We start from the raw sequence: 21196 nt of genomic DNA on the forward strand, positions 1-21196 counted from the left end.
CTTCTGCAATAAAAAATGGGAAAAAGCTTCTAACTACACAGTCTGCCATTTTTGTGGCAGAACATACATGCTTGCACTTCCTTTGGTGTAAATATCTAAAATTTTTCCAATGACTGCTTTGAGGTAAATGTTAATATACACACTTGCTTCCCTCATGAATGTCAACTTCCCCATGGAACAATATTTTTGTGTTTATTGCTACCAGGTAAAGCAAGTGTGATGGTGATAAGCAAAAAATATAAGAGTACAGGTAAAAGAAGAAAGCTGTTGTAGAAAGAAGTCAAAACCAGGAAAGAAGCAGTTGGAATGACCAACTATGAATGGAGGAAAATTTGAGAAAAGATGGCTGCAGAAGTGGCAGGAAGCGGAGCAGAAAGGGAACCCCATTTTATCCACAATAAACCTGGTAGAGATGTTAGAGAAAAAAAGCGAAGAGGCCTCCAGTTGGACAGCAAACACAACACCCATACTTTCTGCTGTGCCATCTGTTTCTACGTCTTGCAGTGCATTGCTACATACAGCTGCTGCCACCAAATGCCCGGCTAATTTTAGGATACTTATCTGTGCTTGAAGTTGGATGAGTAGTCTCTCAGCCTTCATTTGCAGGAGATGACACATGAGCTTTCCCACCTGCTGCAGATTTCCTGACAATGTCCCTTGGGAGACCATAAAGGCAGCTATATAGTTGTGGAATGAGAAAGAAGGGTCATATAATTAATTAGAAACTGTTAAGTTGTCAGCAGCATTGGCTGTAGTAAGCACTTTGTTTTCAGCCTGAGGAAGGAAGCAAAAAAACTTTTTACCAGAAGGGCCAAGCATATTTATATATGTTTGTGGAAAGAAGTGAAGAAGATACAACAAAGATTGTGAGCAATAAAAAATATCACTGTTACAGTGCAAAAGGAAAGAACTTTCAGGAGCATAAACTGTGCCATGTGTCTGGACAAAGGAGAGCCTTTTCCCTAGCTCGGGCAACTTGCTGTCAGAGTATTGAAGGAACTTGGGGATGTGGAGATTTGTATCTGTAGGACTTCTATTTGTTTTCTTGCTTATGTATACATATTGTGTAGGGGATGAAAGGACAAGGGGAATGACCTATACTTTCAATGGGACTGTCACCTCAGCTGGATATGCACACGGAGAATCACCTAAGCTGTTACAGGAAACCAGCGAAAGAAGGATAAATTAGATGATAACTCAGCCATGATTTGGTATGCAGATTGATGTTTCCCCAGGTTTGAACTCTTGGGTTAGGAAGGGCCTGAGAAGGCAAAGTTTAAGCCCAAGAAAAAATGCTGGTAGTCAAAGGAAGCAAACTGACAGCAAAATACTGAACTGCTTGTAGACTGATTAGTTGGTGTGCCTACAGAAAAATAAAAGAAGGCTTCATCACAGTATCCTTGATGAAAACCACTTGTTGATGCCAGCTGGGATTCACGTTAAATAAACAAGAGTCTGTATTGAGAAAGAAAAAGATTGCTACTAAGAATGTATTGTAAGGTAAACTGAGAGTGTACCTTTAGCTTGAACACTGTTCACAGTTCTGGGCACACTGCTTGAGACTAGGTAACACTAGGAAGTGAATGGATTGAGAGAAGGGTGAGAAAGAAATATCATAGAAATAGCAAAATGTCTGCTGTGTGCATCCTGATCATAGAATTGAATGCTTTAGAGAGAAACAAATAAATTATGACATAGTAGAAGTATATCCAATATTGATTAGAAAGGTCAGACAGAGGCACCTGTTTGCTTCCATAACAGAAAAACACAGAGTCATCACAAGGTGAAAAAGAAGCCAATTTAAAACTGTTAAAAGATGTTTTTGTAAGCATAAATAGCATGCAGCTGTGTATGGACTGCTATAAAACATTATTGAAAAAAGGGATTAGTAGGATTCCAAGGAAAACATAAGACCAGATCTCCAATGGTATTTAGGTGGCTAACTCCTACTGAAGTGCATGTAGTAACTTTAATTGGCTATGAGTTCAGTTTTGCCAGATTCTGAATGCCATAATCCAGCAAGACACATGCTTTGTTCTCAGCAGGTAAATAGAGTCCCTGATGACTGCAGCAGAAATTACACTCCTGAAGTTAAGCACACACTTCATTCTTCGCTGGATTGGTATGAGCATGTTCAGTACTGAGCTTTTTATAAATAAAATACCCACAATTATTTCTCCCAGGGAAAAAAATTGCTTTATTGAGGGAACAAATAGACAACTATCTACATACTTTAAACAGCAACAATAGCACTCTTACGATAATGTACAAGGGCTGACTCAAATATAAGGAAGATATATAAGGAAGAATTAGACACCAGCTGGAAATATATACTTGCTGTTTATTTCACTGACAAGAAAGATGTTACATTAAAAATAACTCTTTTAGCTTAAAGCTGCATTTCAGTGTCTGACACTATTTTGGAAGAAATGAATAGTCTCTTGTCAGTATGCCTTAGTGCAAAAAAAGAGAAGCATTTTTTTAAAATACATCCACACCTAGAATATTTAGAGTGTAAAATTCATTAATCAAATACAGTAAATAGTTTAGAAGACTTGAAGTTCTGGTTCATTGTTGTAGAGAACTGTTAGGATTAGCTACATGGTATGTGTTCCTCTGTGGCAAAATGAGCTGCCCTTCCTCCATTGCCCTTCATCCCTTTATGCCTGCTCCCACACCCATTTAGTTGTGCCAGCACAACTGCTTCTGGGATCATTTTGTGCTCCACACTAGGGAGATCTGCGTTAAAAAACAAGCACACAAACAAAAGCAAGGACAAAGGTCTTTTTTTTTTTTTTTTTTTTCCTGGAGGTTCTCTTTCTGCCCTGGATTGTATCAAGGGTCTCAGACACAGTGTTCCGCAAACAATTGCACTGCCTTCGTCAAGGCAAACTATTGCAGAGGGGCAGCAACTGGGTCAGCATAGCACAGAGAAACTTCCCAAGGCAGTTTAGTCAGCAAAAACAATATTTAATTGCCCCACAAGCCTTTCTCTGGAGACAGGCTTAAAGCAGAATTTGATTCCAAAGATGATATTCATTCCACCTCTCTGTCATTGCACTTTTACATGTGAATATACTAAATTATATATAAAAATATTATGTGTGCATGTGTGTATGTGTATCTCTGCATTTGGAAAACATTAAGTTAATGTCTCATTAAGATAAGAATTTTTTTCCTTGAGAAAAAAAAATTAAAGCAAAGCAAAATCATGCAGTCCTACTGATTCCATTTGGAGACAGATTTAAAAATGCCTGGGAAAACACACTGCAATGTTTATAAGCACATTCAATGGAGTCCTAGCTGCCTGACATACAAACATTCCTTTCAAGTGAATGGATATTTAAGTATGGATCAACAGCCCATAACCATGGGCAGAGAAGCAGATGGCAGGTCACTCTACTGACAGGAAGAATTCAAGCAATCCCAAACATTTTGCCATGCTTCTACTCCATGATCTGAAACTATATTACAAAGGAGTGAAGTGCCAGTGGCTTCATTTTAGGGACTAGGAATCTGCAGAGAAATGTAATCAGACATTACCCATTTTCTGCCAGCTCCTATGTACTTGCACCAAACCACCCATTATTCCTTGCTTGTTGAAGTTCTGTGTCTGTCAGCAAAGTGCTTTGTAGAGCTTGTGTGTGCAGGTGCAGGATCAGTTTATCTACAGCCTTGCTTCCTGTCCCCAGGATAAATAGCAAAACAATCTGCCCAAGAGGGGCAATTTAAGAATTTAAGAAATTCTTAAATTCAAATTTAAGAAACAATTTAAGGATCTAGAAAGACGACTTGGGTCTCTAGCCTCCAAGGTAGCACACTATGTGATGGCTTGTGCCAGTCACTGGAATGTCTCATGAGTACAGTTTTACCGAGACCTGATGAGAATTGTATCCTCCTTGCACTTTAATGTGATTTAAGAGGCTTTGGGGTTTCATTTAATTCTAAATCTTAATATTTCATTACCTGGGGAGCTTTGTGAATATTAACTATCTGAAAATGGTGGGGGAAGTGAAGTGTAAACTACTTTCAATGCAAATACATGGCATTTTGCAAATGAACATTGCAAAACATATGCACATCTAAAAGTATATTTTTGATGCAACCACTGTAGTCAATTGAGTTGATGATGACCATAATGTGCTATATTGTATGTCAGAAGATAACCATTCTAGTAATTTTTGTCTTCATCTCAGCAGGGGCTCATATGCACCGCTTTCTCCTTTCTTCTCCTCTCCTGGTGAGTGACAACACTGATTGGAAGCAGCTAGCTAGTTTGCTATCTATCTTGTGTCAGATGTGTTAAATGCTGAGTTGCTGATGGTAAAGTTCACTTCACTGGGATATGTAGTATATTCAGAAAGTGGGTTTGGTCCTTGGACTTCCGTGCTGTGCAGTGTCTAGCTTTGCTTTTTTTTCCTTCTCCATGCAAGTAACAGCAGACTTGGAGAGGCATCCTGTGAACTTTATGATATAGGAGCTGCCCTGAAGTTTCCTACTTTCATACTGCCTTTTGGTCTGCACTCACATCTGAATGAATATTGTATTGCTCTAGGGTTTCAAATAAAAAAAGGCATTCCAGAAATAAAGCAGCTGTTCCTGGAAAAACTTCAAAAAACCAAATAGGTATCCAGCCCCCACTGAAGGGCCAATCTTCAAATATAATTGTGCATTGACATATGAAAGTAAGGAATGTACTGTTTTTATCTGCCAATATAACTTATTTCCAGTCACAGCTCTACCTGACTGCCATTAGATACACTTGTATTCTGCACTGCACAGCAGAAATGAGACTGGGGAGTAATGAGTGGATAAATGAAGGCTTTCAAAATCACAGAGGCTGTAGAGATGAATGCAGAAATGTTACTGACCAAACTTGCAATAATTGAACTGAAGAGCATTCATAGGGTGTTAGGAAGTGATGGGTTTAAGACAGATTAAAAAAAAGTACATTTTATGTGGCAATGATGACCAGGAATTACTTGTACAGATGTTGTAGGGGCAGATATTTTTCAATGCATTTTAAAAGGGGTAAGACTGATTCGTGGACCACAGATTCACAGACAGATGCTGAGAACAAACAGGGATGACCTTCTGCCATCTGATGTGAGAACTGCGGAAGTTAAGGAGTACGATAGGAGGGAATGGACTACAGATAGGAGCCAAACTTGGATGTGCTCCCTAAACAACATTAACATTAGATTTTTTCCTGACAGATCTAAAGGGAACAGTTCACTCCCTGACTACCTCCACTTAAGCCTCCTTGAAGGGCCACCTCTTCAAACTTGGTTATCTTCTGAGATAATACAGGGGTTTCCCATTTTTTAAACACTATAAACATTTCTGACTGATAAAACTGATCCTTATATCTCAGTTGTCACCTTGCATTCCTCAGTCTTACTACACGAGAACATAAGAATATCCTTAAAAGACTGGTGGAAGAATGTCCACACGTATAGCTTGAGCAATACTCCCTAAGTTTCTTCAAAATGGGTTGTAGAGTCTCTGTGCACTTGTTGAATCTCCAGGGACTGAAAGACATGCATTAATCCCTTAGAAATAATGCCCATAAATACTACCTTCTAGAATCTTAATTTCTGCTTTTCAAATGATACCATTCTTACCAAACTAAATAAAATTTTCTACACAGTAACACTTAAAAAATAAAATTAAATCTTCCAGGATGTTGTAGTGTATACATCTAGAATGTCCCCATAAATAAACACATCAAAATATTTCATATTTGCACCACTCTTCCTGAAAATTTATATCCTATGCAGCCAGTACTGTCATTGTGAAAATTAATAATCAGTGTGCAGAAACAAGAACTTTGCAGATAATCAATAAAGGAGAGAAATCTCTGGCTCCAGTGCTTTTTACAAATCCTCTTTGTCTCCTCAGCAACAAACCTCAAGGGAGACCTATAAATCCTTTAACATTTATATCTCATCTGGATACTAAAGAGGGGAATAATGAAGATATTACATTATGTGCCATTACAATTATCCAACTGACCCTGGTTTCTTCTTTGTGTCTGTTCTATAAGATCTGTCAACTCTCTCCCTGCTAATGTGTGTCACTAATCTGTCAGTATTTTCCTCTCAAGTGATCCAAGCAATTAACAAAATTAAATTAAGCTACAAGCAAATACACCTAACTTGCTTTTAGCTTTGTTTTTGATATGATACTTCTTGCCAGACCTCATAAAAGAACTCTGAAGTCTGTAGTTCCTTTTTTTTTCCTCTAGTTGTTTTGTAAATCTAATAAAAGACAAAACTTTTTTTAGCCCTGCCTCTTAACAAAATGCTGGAGAAAGGAGTCAGTTCTAGCACTCACATTTTGAAGATTGTCAGTGTGGAGATGTAGGAAGTAGGAAGAAAAGTGTTTTCTTCAGATTACATTGATGTAGAATATCTGATGGTGCATCAGCATCAAGAAAATACATTTCCATGGTTGGCTTTTTCATGACAGTAGGATGACGACTTATTCTGTCTGCTCATTTGTCATCTTTGCTGGGACTGCCAGGTGTATTGATCCTCATACGTATCTCTTCACTGGCACAAGTAATTCAGTTCAAAACTATTACACCTGCCTGTTAACCGGTATCACGTTTTGGTAACTCATAATTGCCTATGCTGAAATATATAACAGAGAATAAAATATTTTCTAGTATAGTTTCCACCTCCTATACCATATTTGTAGATAAGGTTTCTGTGACCTAGAATTTAGGTTGTTAAGTGATGTACATATTTGTACATCTTGGTGCAGAATATTGTGAACTTGAAGGATGCCTTTTGTCTTCATTAGGCTTTGGATCATGTTTAGTGGACATTCAAGCAATAAACCCCCACCTTTTAAATGCATGCACATATGAACTGGATCCTCCTATATCCACTGTTTCTTCGTCTTTCTTCTGAAAAAGCAGAATGGAATGGGGAAAAGACTCTTTTTACATCGCAGAAATAACTTTCAGTGTTTCTTAGATCCTCCTACTAGTCTGAGCAATATAGAAAGAGATTTCATTTTTAAAAAGGTCATAGATCACAGTTTTTAAGTGAAAGACATCCTTGGAAATGCAATAGGCATATTTCACTAAGATATGTTCCCAAAGGATGTATTTAAGGAGTGATAAAAACTCTCTTTACTCTTGCCCAATACATGAAGGCAGCTGCTTTGGGAAAGGGAATGGTAGTAAGGGAGAGAGAGGAAGAAGGAAAAAAACCCACTATGCCAAGCAACTTAATATCACTATTCCTTTGTTTTTTCTTACTGTGTTTTCATGCATTTACTTTGAAACTAGTGTGTTCGGTGGACTTTACTGGCTGTATCTGGGCTGAATATCACATCAAGCAGCCAAGCCCAGCAGTGGTCCCGTAACCCTGTCTGATATTCCCTTTGTATATCAGGCAGAGAGAGATTTTGTTTCATGCATCATTCATAAACTCACTACTGGGATTCTACAAGTCCCTACATCTCCCAGTCTTATTGCAGAGACTTAAAACAAAGAGACGACTGTGGAATCTTCTTTTGTGGAAATTGGTCACAGGTACCATATCATAGGTTGTTGCTGATGACAAAGACCATATTTATTTTGAATACAAAGTAAAAAAGTACCTATTTAATGTTGGGTCCATGTCAAGTTTTGTTTGTGTGCTGCCTTGTGGTATTATTTCACATGCTGACAGTGGCGTTTACCTGTACCCTAGTGGAAAGAACAGGAGAAAACAAATCCTTATCCTTTATGTGGAAAACTGCTGCTTGAAAACTTTTGCACATCACTTAATCTTCCAGTCAATTAAAGCTTTTCTCTTAGCCAACTAAGTCATAGTCAGACCTCCTTTTGCCCAAATCCAGCCTATTTTTGCAAGTATTTGACTTCTCTCTTTTCTCTCACTGTACTGCTCCACAGTGGGTGGTAGAACCTTTCCTCCTGTTCTTTCCACCATCTGGAACAATCATTCTGTGAATGACTGAGTTGAGCTCATTTCATATCTGGTCTCATGAGACATCAGTTTTCACTGGCCTATGCATCCCTTCCCAACTAAAAAGTAATTAAAAAACCCAACAAAAATTTCATTGTCAAACTTCTTTGCATTCCTCCTATGAAAGAATTTGAAGAACCAAGATGTTGCAGCAATAACTTCTAGCCTAGAAATCCATTGTAACAAAGGATATTTGTATTTATGCTGATAACTGTAGCCTACAGAGACATGTTCTCAAATGTTTCTGGTAATGGCACATACAATCCACCACAATGAATTTTGTAGCAGGGCCTCAGGATGGGTAATGAATCCCAGGCTGAATCAGTTTATAGCAAGGCGAATGTGTGCTCCTATCGGTTCACCAGAAATTGTTCTCTACAGATGGCTAGTCACATCTTTCACTACATTTTCACCTGATTAGCTAGGAATGTAAGAAGTCCCTGACACACATTCCACTCAGTCAAATGAAATAGAACAGGAACTTGATGGCATCTGGGAGAAAAATCTCATATTCAAATGTCTGACTTCACATTCCTCAATGTTCTCCGTGGATAGAGGGACATTACCTTTGATCTTGCAATGGGCCTTGCTGCTTCTCTAAGCGATCACCCCCTCACCTTAGTCATATGGTTTCTCTTGTTTATCACACTTAATTTTTGTGTAAACGTTAAAGGATACAGGAGTGCAGCGCAACCCTGAAATATGCTATCCTTTTCATAGCATTCTTCAAATATTTTAACAATGTCTTCCTTTGCTGACCTCCTTAGAGCTTGAAATAGATACACTTTTCAATACACTACAATGCAGTATAATATAATACACAGTTAACCCCAAAGTCGGCTGAAGTATCTTGGTGTCTAGTATGTTATAACTAACGGACTCTCCTGAAACAAGCCGAAATGATGAATGTGTCAGGGAGAACAAGTTCAGAAAGACACCCTGCTCCTCTCTTGCTCTTCATTGAGGCTAAGGTAGTGGTTTCTTTCTGCTAGGGAGCTAATAAGGACAAAAATAATAATAAAGCCAGTATTTGCTTTGTGCTACCCTGACCCTTCTGCACTTTTCGCTCAATAATCACTGAAGGAATTTAAAACCAATGTTCACACCACTGATGTCACATTACCAAGAAACCCAGACAGACATTCAAAAGCACAATTGCTTAGGTTTTTCCTTTTTGTCTAGCTCATTTCTCTCTCTGGTCTGCTTTTGGGAGGAATAACAATGGTTTTGAATAATGAAGAGACAAGTCTAACTGAACCTTCAGGCAGTTATTTTTCAGGTCAGATTGAGGGATGCTATGAGTAAATGTTATTTACACAATGCTGAAGATTAAGTTATGAAGAGCACTACTTTAAATATTTTTTTAATTAGTCTTCTACTGTGTTTGGGATAGACAATGTAGTACTTGCATGCCAGTTGTCTGTAGCATTATGTAGTGTCTGAACTTAAGTCTATTTTCTATACATGCAAACTTCTTCTTAGACTGTGGATGAACTAATGTTTTTTTTGACAAAACTAATGAAAATAATATAAAAGTGGGGACATGCATGAAGGGTTGTTATGCTGACAGGTATCATGTTTCCCAATATGTAGTGAAACTTGCTGTGTGTGTTAGTTTATGCAAGACATTCTTTTTATTGCTGTCACAATGATCCAAGGGTGATAGTGCTCTAGGAAAACCAGTACAGAGGAATCAATGTTTATAAATTGGAGTCATCTCAACTCAGATGATATTAAAAGTGTAAAACTTTTTGTGTCTGATGGTAGAAGGATTCCTTTGGCTGTCATAGAGTTCTTTCATTATAAGCAGAAGTGTAATGTCTTTAAAGCTTCGTGTGAAGGCTGCGTTTTGCTCTAAGTGACTGCCTTGTTCCTCAGTGTTCTTCCACATGCTGCAAAATGAAGATATTTAGCCCTTCACCCTATGAATTACCAGCAGCCTTTCACTCAGCTCTCATTTAATTACTGTGCAAGTCTTCCTGTGGGTCTCTACATCTCATTCTGTGCTGGTATTACACCTTGTGGAACAATTTACATAAAGCAAAGTATGAAAAAGTGTCATTTTCATTTAGCCTGCTTCTGTTGAGCTGTAAGCATCTACTCAAGATGAAAGGCATTGGGTATTCTCAGTGCCTTCCTAGCGTTAATTCAGGACCTCAATGGCTGTTCAGGCAGCTGGATTCACAATTTCAATGATGGAAACTAAAAAGCAAGAAACACACCAAATGCCTCCTTAAGGCTTGTATGATACGTGAGGCAACTAGAGTTTTTTTCATAAAGCTGTAATTAAACTGAAGCACATATGAGCAAAATCTCTGTATGGATACTTTAGCCCATCCTATCTTCCTACGGCATTTGTTACTTTCATTTGCCACATCCAAAACAGAAACTGTCTGTGGGTCTTTTGTGCAAAATTAATTTGCTCTGTGAATGGACATTGTAAAATTAATTTCTTTTAGTCTGCTCTTATTAGTCATTCAGGGGACATAATAACAACTTTTAAATCATGTAAAGGACAGGCAGAGTAAGGAATCACTGAGGAGGACTTGATTTCTGTCATCATAGCTCAATTTCCTTGCTTTCTGCAGTAGCTCCACCACGTCAAATGCTTGCCAAAGAGCATGTCTCCCCTTCATTATAATATTCTAAATCTACTCCTTACCTCCTGAACTCTCTGGCATTTTATCTGGAGGACTTATCAGTTCAAGGCAACGGACAGGACTATAGAGCTTTCTCTCCCTGAAGAAATTTAACCTTTGTGCTGGATTGACATGTCTGTGCTCTTAAAATCATTTTATACCTAAACCATGTCCAATTCAAATCCCCTAAGCCCCAGTATTTCAGCCCTGAGGGGAGAGGCAATTTACATCTAATTGAGGGGAATGACAGAAGAGTGCCAAGAAAGATGCCAATTATGAACAGGACAAGCTGTTTTTCACCTGCTTGTTGAGGCGTATGCATAGGCGAATCCTTAGCTGCTGTAAATTAGCGTAATTCTACTCGCATCCAGAGAACTCCCTCCATTTTCATTATCTAGATCTTTATTTTCAGGTACTGAGTGCATTACACCATTTTCTGTGTGAGATAATTTGCATTCAGGAGTGCTTCAGCTGCACGGTTCTATAATGTTTATACGCCTGTCATTATAAAACGGTCAGTGAACAGTAACAGGGACTAAACAGGAGCATATGAAGAGGAGAAAAGTCTCGGGATGAAATGCACACCTTGCACAGATATTCAACATGTTAAACCACTTTATTAGTATCTTCAGTTATTTTTTAGCTAGACATAGGCAGTCTGATTGCTGCAGTGGAGAAGAAATAGTCTCTCCAACAACTGTAAGAAATTTAAAAAATAAAGCTGTGGCACAGCTACTTTTTTTCCTGCTGTAAGGGCTGAGGGGAAAACGTACTTTGAGGCTAAGCTTTTCAATGTAGAGAAGGTAAAAAAAAAAAAAAAGAAGCCAAGGACAGTGCAGGAAAACCTCAGTGTGTGCAATGTGGTTAACCCCGAAGGAAAAAAGTGTTCACTGCAGTCCATGAAATGTCTCCTTGCCATCTAGTCTATGTGTTTTGCTTAAAAAGCAGAACTACTGATGAGAGAGGAACTGGGAGGCAAAAGTGCAGCTGTCAGAAAGACCAAGAGAAAGTAGCCCTCGAGATGAGAATGGGGAAGAAACAAAGGAAGACAGAAGCAGCACTAGGAAACCTTCTGTTCCTTTATGCAGACAGTGGCTTGCAGTCTCTCTCTCTGACAGAGTCTGAGGCATGCTGAATTCTGGCTGTCAAAGCAGACTAACCAAAACCTTTCAGTGACATTAGATGATCTACCCTGCTGGCTGCTGCTCTTAGGTGGGATTTTATGAAGCTGTCATTTGAAAGCCACTGACAATGAGACATGATGAGTTAACAAGAGTCATCATGTAGAGCTCCAAGTGGTTTTAACACCTGGATTATGAACTTTACTAGGGGAAATCATTATTAACCATTCAAGCACTGTCACACCGTCTTTTCTCCTTCAGTCAGATGTTTAGCCTTCTGATGAAGAGCTATTAGCTGTTAGTGCAGCCCCTAATATAAGGAAAGACGAATTTCAGAAATAAAGTACTAAGTGCTACTCACACTTTTTAGAAAGCATTAACCTTGAGAAACAGATCGGTCTTTGGGAGTGTTATAAACTCAAGTATCAATAGTGTTGGGTATCAAAAGAGCTCTTTCACTCTTTACTGTTCAGATTGCAACATTGCTGCCATCCAGTGAAGGAACAGAAACAGGCTCTACCATTCAGTCAACCAGTTGCAAAGCTCAAGTAACCAAGAGCATGTTGCTTGAGAACTGCCCACATTCTGGGAATTACTCATACAAGATGCTCAATGGATATTTATGGACAACAAATGCTGCAAAACAAAGCCTGGTTACTAGATTAAACAACATATATTTGAGTAAGAAAACATATGTATATGCAAACATTTTAAATGGTTGAGAACTGTTGAATTCTGAGTTTGAACTACTACCATTAAGAATCAATCTTATTATTTAGAATCAATCTAAATTAAGAAAATGTAGGCAGGCAGAATATTTTAAAGAAAGAGAGTGCAGCTTCTTTTAAATAAATATTTAGAATCCAGTTTCAGTTGAGCCTAGGGAGGATGCCTTTGAGCATACATGCTGCAACCAGAGTCAGCCAAATAGACATTAAACAGTAACAGACATTACACGTGGGTGAGGATCTACAAAGGATCTGGGCACAGGGAAGAGACGAACATAATGTGCCCAAATAAATGGGTTACACAGTATAAAAGGCATACATCTGAGCTTAGAGACATTTTATTCAGGTTTAATTCAAGCTAGCACCAGAACCAGAAACACTATTCCTGCATCAATATGTCACTGAATGCAGACAAATAAATGCTGTGATCAAACATAACCATACAGCTTTCCAGTCCCATCTAGTCTCCTCGCGTGACGTGACACGGCACCCTGTGAACATGCCACCTTGAATCAACAATAGTTGAAGTGGTAGGAGTGCAGCACAGCAGGGCAGTAACAAAGGAGACCACTGTGCCTTGAAGCACCTCTGAGTTCACCCTTCATCTGCCAAAGCACTGATGTATTGGAAAAAACACATTTTTTTTCACATTTATAGAGTATTGCAGAGAGGCTCACTGGTTCTTTTCCTCCTGTCTTTGGAAATTAACAACTCAGCACAGAGAGGGCCAATAGTTTTTTCCTCTCTAAAAGGAAGGTTATAGAAATAAAATGGGTTTTCTATTGATTACAAAATTTCTTCAGTGAAAGTTGTGTCACTAAGTCACTAAGTCTCGGATGGAACGCATTTTTGTCTTCCTTCATTTTCAGCCATCTACATGAGTTTCACAGTTTTGAGGGGACCATGTTTTTTCTTATATAAAACCGGGGCTTTTACACTGGGATGATTCTACTCCAGTAATCTTATTTTTGAAGACATGAGAATTGACCAGAGAAACAGAAACCTTAACACAAACAATTCCAAACATTCTTTATGTAGTAGAGAGGAAATAAAATTTGAAACCCTAACCTCACTGCCTCAATTTCTAATGAACCAACCAAAAAACTCAAACTTTCCAGATGTTCTAAGACTTTGAGATTTAGATAAAAAATCCACAGTATCAAGCCACGTTTAAAAATAAATTGAAATGTGGTACAGGCTTAGACAATTTAATCCACTGAATTCTACTCATATCCTGTATAGACAAGTTGTTTTGCTAGTCCCATAAGTAAGGACTCTTGTAACTGGATATGCTATGAAATTCAGCACTTCTTCATAGCTCCGTCTATTACCACTTTTTTCTGTTCTCTTTTCGATGCCCAAATTATCTCGTATTCATCTGGACTTTGTCAATGCAAAGCTGTTCTTATTAGTAGCCTTTGTTGTTTCTGGACTTGATTTTGAGTAAAATTCCTTTCTTGTAAATATGTATCATTAACATGCTTGATTAACTTATTAAACATTGCAGCACAAGCTCATTATGTGTTTGTCTGGTGTGATTTAAGTTTCATTTTTAGTGAGTTCATTGCAACAGAAAAGCTACATAATGCAGAGGAAATGCAGGGTACTGCATAATGCTCTCTCCCTGTCAAGCAGTGGTTCAAATACAGTCTCCTCAATAGCAGCCTTAATTATCACTGTCTGAAAGTGTTGGAAGATTATTTGGTTGCTGCTTCATAAAACTAGGAGTTGTTTCTGTAAACACTGTGTTGCAAAAGGTGAAGAATCACAGAAAAGATGCTTTCTTCCAATGTTGAATAAGGTACTTCATTCTAACAAAGAAAACCCTTCTTCCTTTTGGCTTTTCTTAAATCTTCTCTATTTCTTACACTGTAGAATTTCTTCTGTGGATGTTTTCCTGCCTTTCCGGTGTTTATTTTCTGCTTATTAACTACAGCAACTGTAAGTCTGTTTATGCCACAGTCTGACCCTGGGCAAGTCATTGTGTGGGCACACATCCTTATTCCAGCTGCAGCAGTGCCAGATGAAAAGGTTACCAGCCCGACCCTGCCTCCTAGCTACCCATCCTTGCCAGAGGCAATCCAGCCTAAGCTGCTTCCCAGAATGTACTTGCATCCAGCTGGGTTAGCAGAGATTTACTTACCTCCCTCTTAAGCAACCACCACTTGTTTAGGCTGAAATAGGTTGAGAAGCTGTGCCATGAGCAGCAGAGGCAGCCCGGAGGAGTGGCAGCTTCTCCTAGGAGAGTGGTGATTATCCCCAGGCACTGGCTAAGCTGCAGTAGCTCCTTCTGTCAGCTTAGGTGTGGGTAAAAGATGACACATGTCCACACTCCTTTGGTCAGCACACTTCGCCTCTCCCTTCTGCAACAGGCTGATACTGTTCCCTGTATTTCATGCAAGGTAGAGTTCACCAAACAAAACAAAATACTCCAAGAATAAGAGTGGAAAGCACAAAGAAAAGTAAAAAACGGATTATGAATTGGTATGTCAGATCCTAACAAAAAAGTAATGGTGTGCATAGCTACTACATTTTAGCCATAAAACTAAGTAAATAATTTATTTCCATACAAACTATTCATGACAGATAAGAATTGCATCTGCTGGTATCCCCGGAGGAAAGTTCTCATGTGGCTGTCCAGCTCTGTGTGTAAAGTGCACACCAGGCTGTAGGCCACAGCAACCCCTTGCACCACCACTCAGGCTACAGTTGGAGGAAGCTCAATTTGCCTTCTAAGGTCATTTATTTTCTAGTTGGTGCAAGCTCCATTGGGCTTGCTACTATATTAGTGACAAGACAAATGGGCACCTGTGTCTGCCTGTTTCCCTCACAAGACATAGGTTGCTTGTCTCCTGTAACAAGAAAAATCCCTGAGGTCACAAGAGATTTCTCTGCCTCCCCACCATGTTTCTCTATGTGGATGGACAGGCCAGGTCAGAATGTGATTCCTCATGATCAGCACAGCTTTTTGTTGGTGTCTAGTCAGTGAAGCAGCACAATGCTCCTGAACGCACCTGGTCATCAAACTGCCCAACGGACAGACGGCATCAGTGCACAATTCCTGGTGTACCCATTGTTCCCTGCCTGCATCTGAAAAACCATTTCATTGCAATGCAGGTGCGTTCTCCAAACAAAGTAAGCTTGTTAGATCAGGATTCTGATGGGAGAATTTGCAGTTATGTCAAAAGTGCAATTTCTCTGCAGTTCCTGTGTATCGAGAAAAGCACTAATAATCCTGGGAATAAAGTCACTCACTGCAATATACTTAGGAAGGCAGTAGAAAAGGTGTGTCTGTGTTAGGAGAGCTGGGACACACTGTCTATATTAATTAAGAATTGAAATTGATAGTCTCAAATAGAGATCCCTGTTTGAAGATTTACTCAGCTCCAGTTCACATGATCCATAAAGAATCTAAGAATTACTTTTGTAAAGAAACTATCTAGACATTGTTTCAGCGACAAATGAGGCAATACAGTAGAAGGTGACACTGTCCCTTTGCTGTCTCATAGATAAAATACCTATCATGCTCCAGGAAGAAAAATTCTCTCCTCTGGAAGAATTAGTGAGTGAACACATAGAGTCTGGATTGTGTGGGAAATCAGTCTTGATGATTGCTGCTGTCCCTGATGACTTTAAGCTTGTCAATCTCTGCAGGTGATAGTCTGGGGTTTTGCACAAGCACTAAACTAGTCTTTAAAAAAGTGTCAAGTAGTTGTATATGATATGCACCAGAGGACAATCTGACTGCATGAGTGGCAGATTTTCAATCTGCAATATGTCCTTTATAAAGAATCACACTTTCTCTTAGAACAAGGTGGCGAGGGGGGAATATTCTTGTGTTCATCAAACTGTTGGGGCTATATGACAACAAGCAAGAAGTCCGGAAACCATGGAAAAGAGGGCATCATAATCCATAACACTGCATAATTAATAATTTTCACAAAAACACAATCTTAAATGCCTTGAAGAGTTTATAGGCTTCCAGTGACCTATTAGTGAAACACAGTCAAAATGGAAACTCTTTAAAATATGACAGTATGTAAAAAGAAATTTTCAACAGGATAAAATTTGTCCAAGGGCATGAATCTCTGCCTCCTGTTCCTTTAGAAAGAATCACTGAATAACTTCTGATTTAAGTTGAAGGTATGTACAATAGTGTATGGGATGGTAATTAGTTCTACAGCGCAGGAAAAATGTTATCACAGGAACCATATAATCTAAAAATAAAACTGTTCCAATGGTTTAGCAGATTGGCTAAACAGCACGGTTTCTGAAGGCAGAAGAAATCAAGAAATTCAAGCATTTCTTAGTGCTTCATGATATTTTTCCATTGTCTGTCACATTTTTTTTAAATAAAACCTAATTGGTTTGCAATACACACTCATCATTTTATTTGCCAAAAATATCATCTATTAGAGGAATATTAAAGTGATAAAATGATCCCACAGAAGCCAGAAAAGCTGTAGTTGCAGATTAAACCTCTGTGATTTAATATAAACCACAGGAAAACAGTAATATGGAACATAATTTTGGAAACATAATGATAATGATTATTCTCCAACACCTAATAAGAATAATCGGCATTTATACTGACATTTTGCCTTGTATGATCTGGATGCATTCAGTACCGCCGAAGTGAAGCTGCCTTTTGGATTAAGAAGGAGATTGGGTGAAAAGCAGGTTTGTGGTGTACTGTAGACTTGTACTGATAGGAGCATTTCACATAGCCTTTCTCCAACTTACCTTGAAAAATGCAGGGATGTTTATGTGGGTGGGTTCTGAGCTTGGTGAGCTGAGCTAAAGCTGTACTGAGTGCTTTAGAAAAGCTCAGGCTAATGTGGATCTGAAGTGAAAGGAGCTGGGAGCATGGAGTCTTTATAGTTTATTAATTACATTTGTGCTTAGGGATTTTTTATATTTTGTTTTTAGTTAATTTTTCAGCTTTTATTGTACTAAGTAAATACTGAAAATAGATCATAATATTGATTTTTTAGTAATAAAATAATAAAACTGATGGAAATTCAGATAAAATTCTGTAATAATGACATAAATCCCCTTATTAAGCTTCAGAGAAAGAGGTATGTGTATACATGTTCAGCTAGTCCAAAGACTCAGGATTTTATTAATTTCCGATGCTGTTGTTTCCCCAATATTACAAAAACTTTTACGTATTGATGATAGACTGAGTGAAAAACTCAGTTCTCAAAACAGACACAGTAGATTACAAAGTGATGCTCGTTGTCACTAAACCACTGCGCCTGAATTTTCAAGCTGTAGTTCCCTGTACACCTTAAATTGCCTTCAAGCGGCAGGGATGCTACCGCAAGTTACCCTGCGCTCCCCACAGCTCTACTTCTGGGGAGAAAAATTTTACTTCTGGTAAAAAAATTGAGAATCCAAGCAGGTTAAAAGTAACCAGTCTCTCTCCCTCTGTTTTTTCCCTTCCCTGGGTTAGTTCTACTCAAAATTGATTCCCCACTCCATACCACTGTGTGCCCTCATTAGCTGTGATGCTCTCCCCATAGAAAGGAAAGAGCTGCTCAGCCACTGGGTGCTGGACTTTTGGGGAGAGCAGGACAATTTCCTCTAGTAGCAGTGTTCAAAGGCTGTGTGACACCATGGCTGCCACCACATGGCGCTTGATTTTCCCCTGGGAGCTGAGCTAACTGCAGGTGACACAGCCATAGTGGTGACCTAGTTAACCAGGATCCTGGCCCAGATAAAAGCTTAGTTCTCTATCCCTAATGAGTCTGTTTTCAATATGAGGCAGGTAAAAATGGAAATGGGGTTGCGCATCTCAATGTAATGCTTCTGACAGGTCATGGGTTTGGCCCAGAAAGCGGTTTCTCCTCAGGTGTTGTCTACACAATCACTTATAGATGGTCACAAACCACCTTCTTCTGTTCTCTGCACTAATAAGTTATAAGCCTGCTCTGCAAAGGTTAGTTGCATGGCTGTACTCAAGCCAGTAAGTTGTACTGACAAGAGCTTTGCAGTATGTGCCAACACAGCTAAATAGTGTATGCTCCATCAAGGGGGGTATAGGCAGAGTAATGCCATCAATAATGACATCTGTCTGGTCAATACGTGCTCAGAGTGCTAAGGCAGGTTATGAATCAACTGGTCTGATATACACTGTCGTGAGTAAAGTCTCCCAGCATCCACTCACTAAATACTGGGCTCTAAGTTCTCTAGTGCTATGGGAATGACATTGAGCTATTGTGCTTGTAAGCATTAATCTTGGGCTTAGATTAGTTGTATAAGATCATAACTGAGGGCTTGGATACTTGCAGCTTACTCTTTCTCTGCTATGAAACGGCTGAATTATTTTTTTGGAATTAAAACCAAACCAAACCAGAAAAATCTCTGCTGTGCTAAGATCTGTATTCGGAATTATACTACAGAGCATCTTTTTATGGAAGACTTTAAAATAGAAATGTGGGTAGAATCTTGATTAAAGGTTTGCCATGGGACTAACACTATCGGTTGCCAATGACTGTCATATTGTGTATGGTTAAACATCACCTTCTAGGCCTGCATTTAGCACTATCCCTGGCATTTAATGTTTCTTTTTTATAAGTACAACAAAACTTGTACTTTAATTGGATACATAAACTGCATGTAACCTTACTAATGTGTTTCCTATGATTATTTTGATTCAGTTTCTTTCGTTCTTCAAATAAGGTCTGCGGAGACAAAGTACATAATCCCCGGGTATTTTACATACACACAGCAATATCAGCAAGGTATCACAATTCTGAGAGCACACTGCAGCACAAAGTATTGAAAAGTATTGTTTCTTATTGTCTGCACATGAAATCGGGATTATGTGTATGGATATGAAATAGCCCCAAAATAGGGTTGTGGCATTAAAAAAACCTGCGGAGAATTCAAAGACGCGATGCTACTGAGTTTTATTCTACGGCATTGCTACATCTTTATAAGAATGTAGTTGGGTGAACAGAACACAGTCTATAATGGGTATATATTTGTTATTGAAGGCTTGTAGCACATGGGACTAGCCTCGGCACAGGCCTAATTGGGCACCACAGCACAAATCTCACAGGCGTGGTACCCACACATGCCAGCAGCAGATCTGGCCCCATGCCTATAGGCAATGAGCAGTAATGTTTGAGCAAATGTGAAAATGAACAACTCTACTAATGGTTTTGAACTGAGATCACTGGTGACACAGTTCAATTACAGCATTAGTTTCTGGTGTCAGAGAGGGGTTAAAAAGGAATGTAATGACTATTTAGCAGATAGATTTGGAGCAATTAGAAGTCTGAAAATGTCTCTCTGTGTAACTAAAAATAAAAGTGCTTTTGAATAGCTAGGCTATAGAATCTTTTTTACCTTCTCTTTTATTTTTTTCTTTCTTTTTTTTTCTGCAATGAAAACTGCAAGTTTTACTTCTATTACTCATCTACATGGACTTAATTGACTGAGGTTCTAAACCCCAACTCTCTAGTGAGTACTGATGAAGTTTAAAATTACTCTGAATTGCAAGCACTTTAAAATACAGGCAAGGAAGAGTGCAAAGAAAAGGCGATGTGCAGAGTGAGGTGGTGGGTTTAGATTATCTGTTTCTGATTTCTATATGGAACTTCTCTAAGGCCACCTTCAAAAGGGCAGCATTGCCCACTGCTGATCACTCTGTTGTTCCTACGCTCTGTTGTCTGCAGCAATTTCCATCTAGCTGGTAGAAGTGTGTAGAGCTTATATTTATTACCTCTGGCCACAACCGTATGATGACTGAGGCTGAAATATTTTCACTGGAGGATGACCTTGCTATTCCTTTTACACTTTAGCTGAAAACATGCCGGTCAGGAAGGAATAGGTGGGAGAAGGGGAGGACCAGTTTCATGGAGGAGTCTGATGCCACCCTACCAGCTTCTTCCCTATTTTCCTGGCTATCTTCTACATCACAGGTCCAGATCAATACAGTATACACTATGGTAAACTTTTGTTAGATATCCTTTCATTTTCATTACCTTAATTCTGGAGCTTCTGGGAGTTACTGGGTTTCTGAAACCTTTTGATCACAAAAGATGCAGCTTTGGATGATCACAGCACTTAAAGCAAGAGTTTCTGAATGCTAGACAGACATTTGCACAGAATTGAAATGAATAAGAGTGCTAATGGGATACAAAGCAGTCATACTGTTTATATGAACATGTATTTCAAGCAGCTTCTCAGCCCAACACAACTCTTCTGCAGTGCTCCCCTGCCCCGAAGGGAGGAGAAGCTCCTCTAAGCTCTGTGCTAAAGATACTCTGAACAGCAGTGTTTCCATATGACAAGGAGCTGGAAAGCCAGCTCTTGCAGTTCCCTCATTCCATACGGCAGATGTGTCAGACTTCAGAAGGAATGCAAAACCAGAAAGGAATGTGTTTCAGCTGTCAGTGTGTGATCATAACCCACTGATGGAAAATAGACCCAGAACTACTCTTATCAGGAATGGAGTCAGGGAAAAAACCAAAGCAGCTTAGTAAATTCTACTTGTGCACCTTGAGAGATCTGGAGGAGTTCCTTCTGCAGGAGTTGGCGAAATGCTACTCCCCTTCCATGCCTTTCAAAGAACCTGAAAAGCACACTGGAAAGCCTCTGGGGCAGCAACTCATCAGAGGGCATCAACAGAGGAGCACAGAAATTGTCACACTGCCAAGCATTCCCTCTTCTTCCAGTTTCGTAACTTATTGTCATTGTGGTGAGCAAACTCCTTT

Source organism: Cuculus canorus, chromosome 2, assembly GCF_017976375.1.
Source record: "Cuculus canorus isolate bCucCan1 chromosome 2, bCucCan1.pri, whole genome shotgun sequence".
In the NCBI taxonomy this organism is placed as follows: domain Eukaryota; kingdom Metazoa; phylum Chordata; class Aves; order Cuculiformes; family Cuculidae; genus Cuculus; species Cuculus canorus.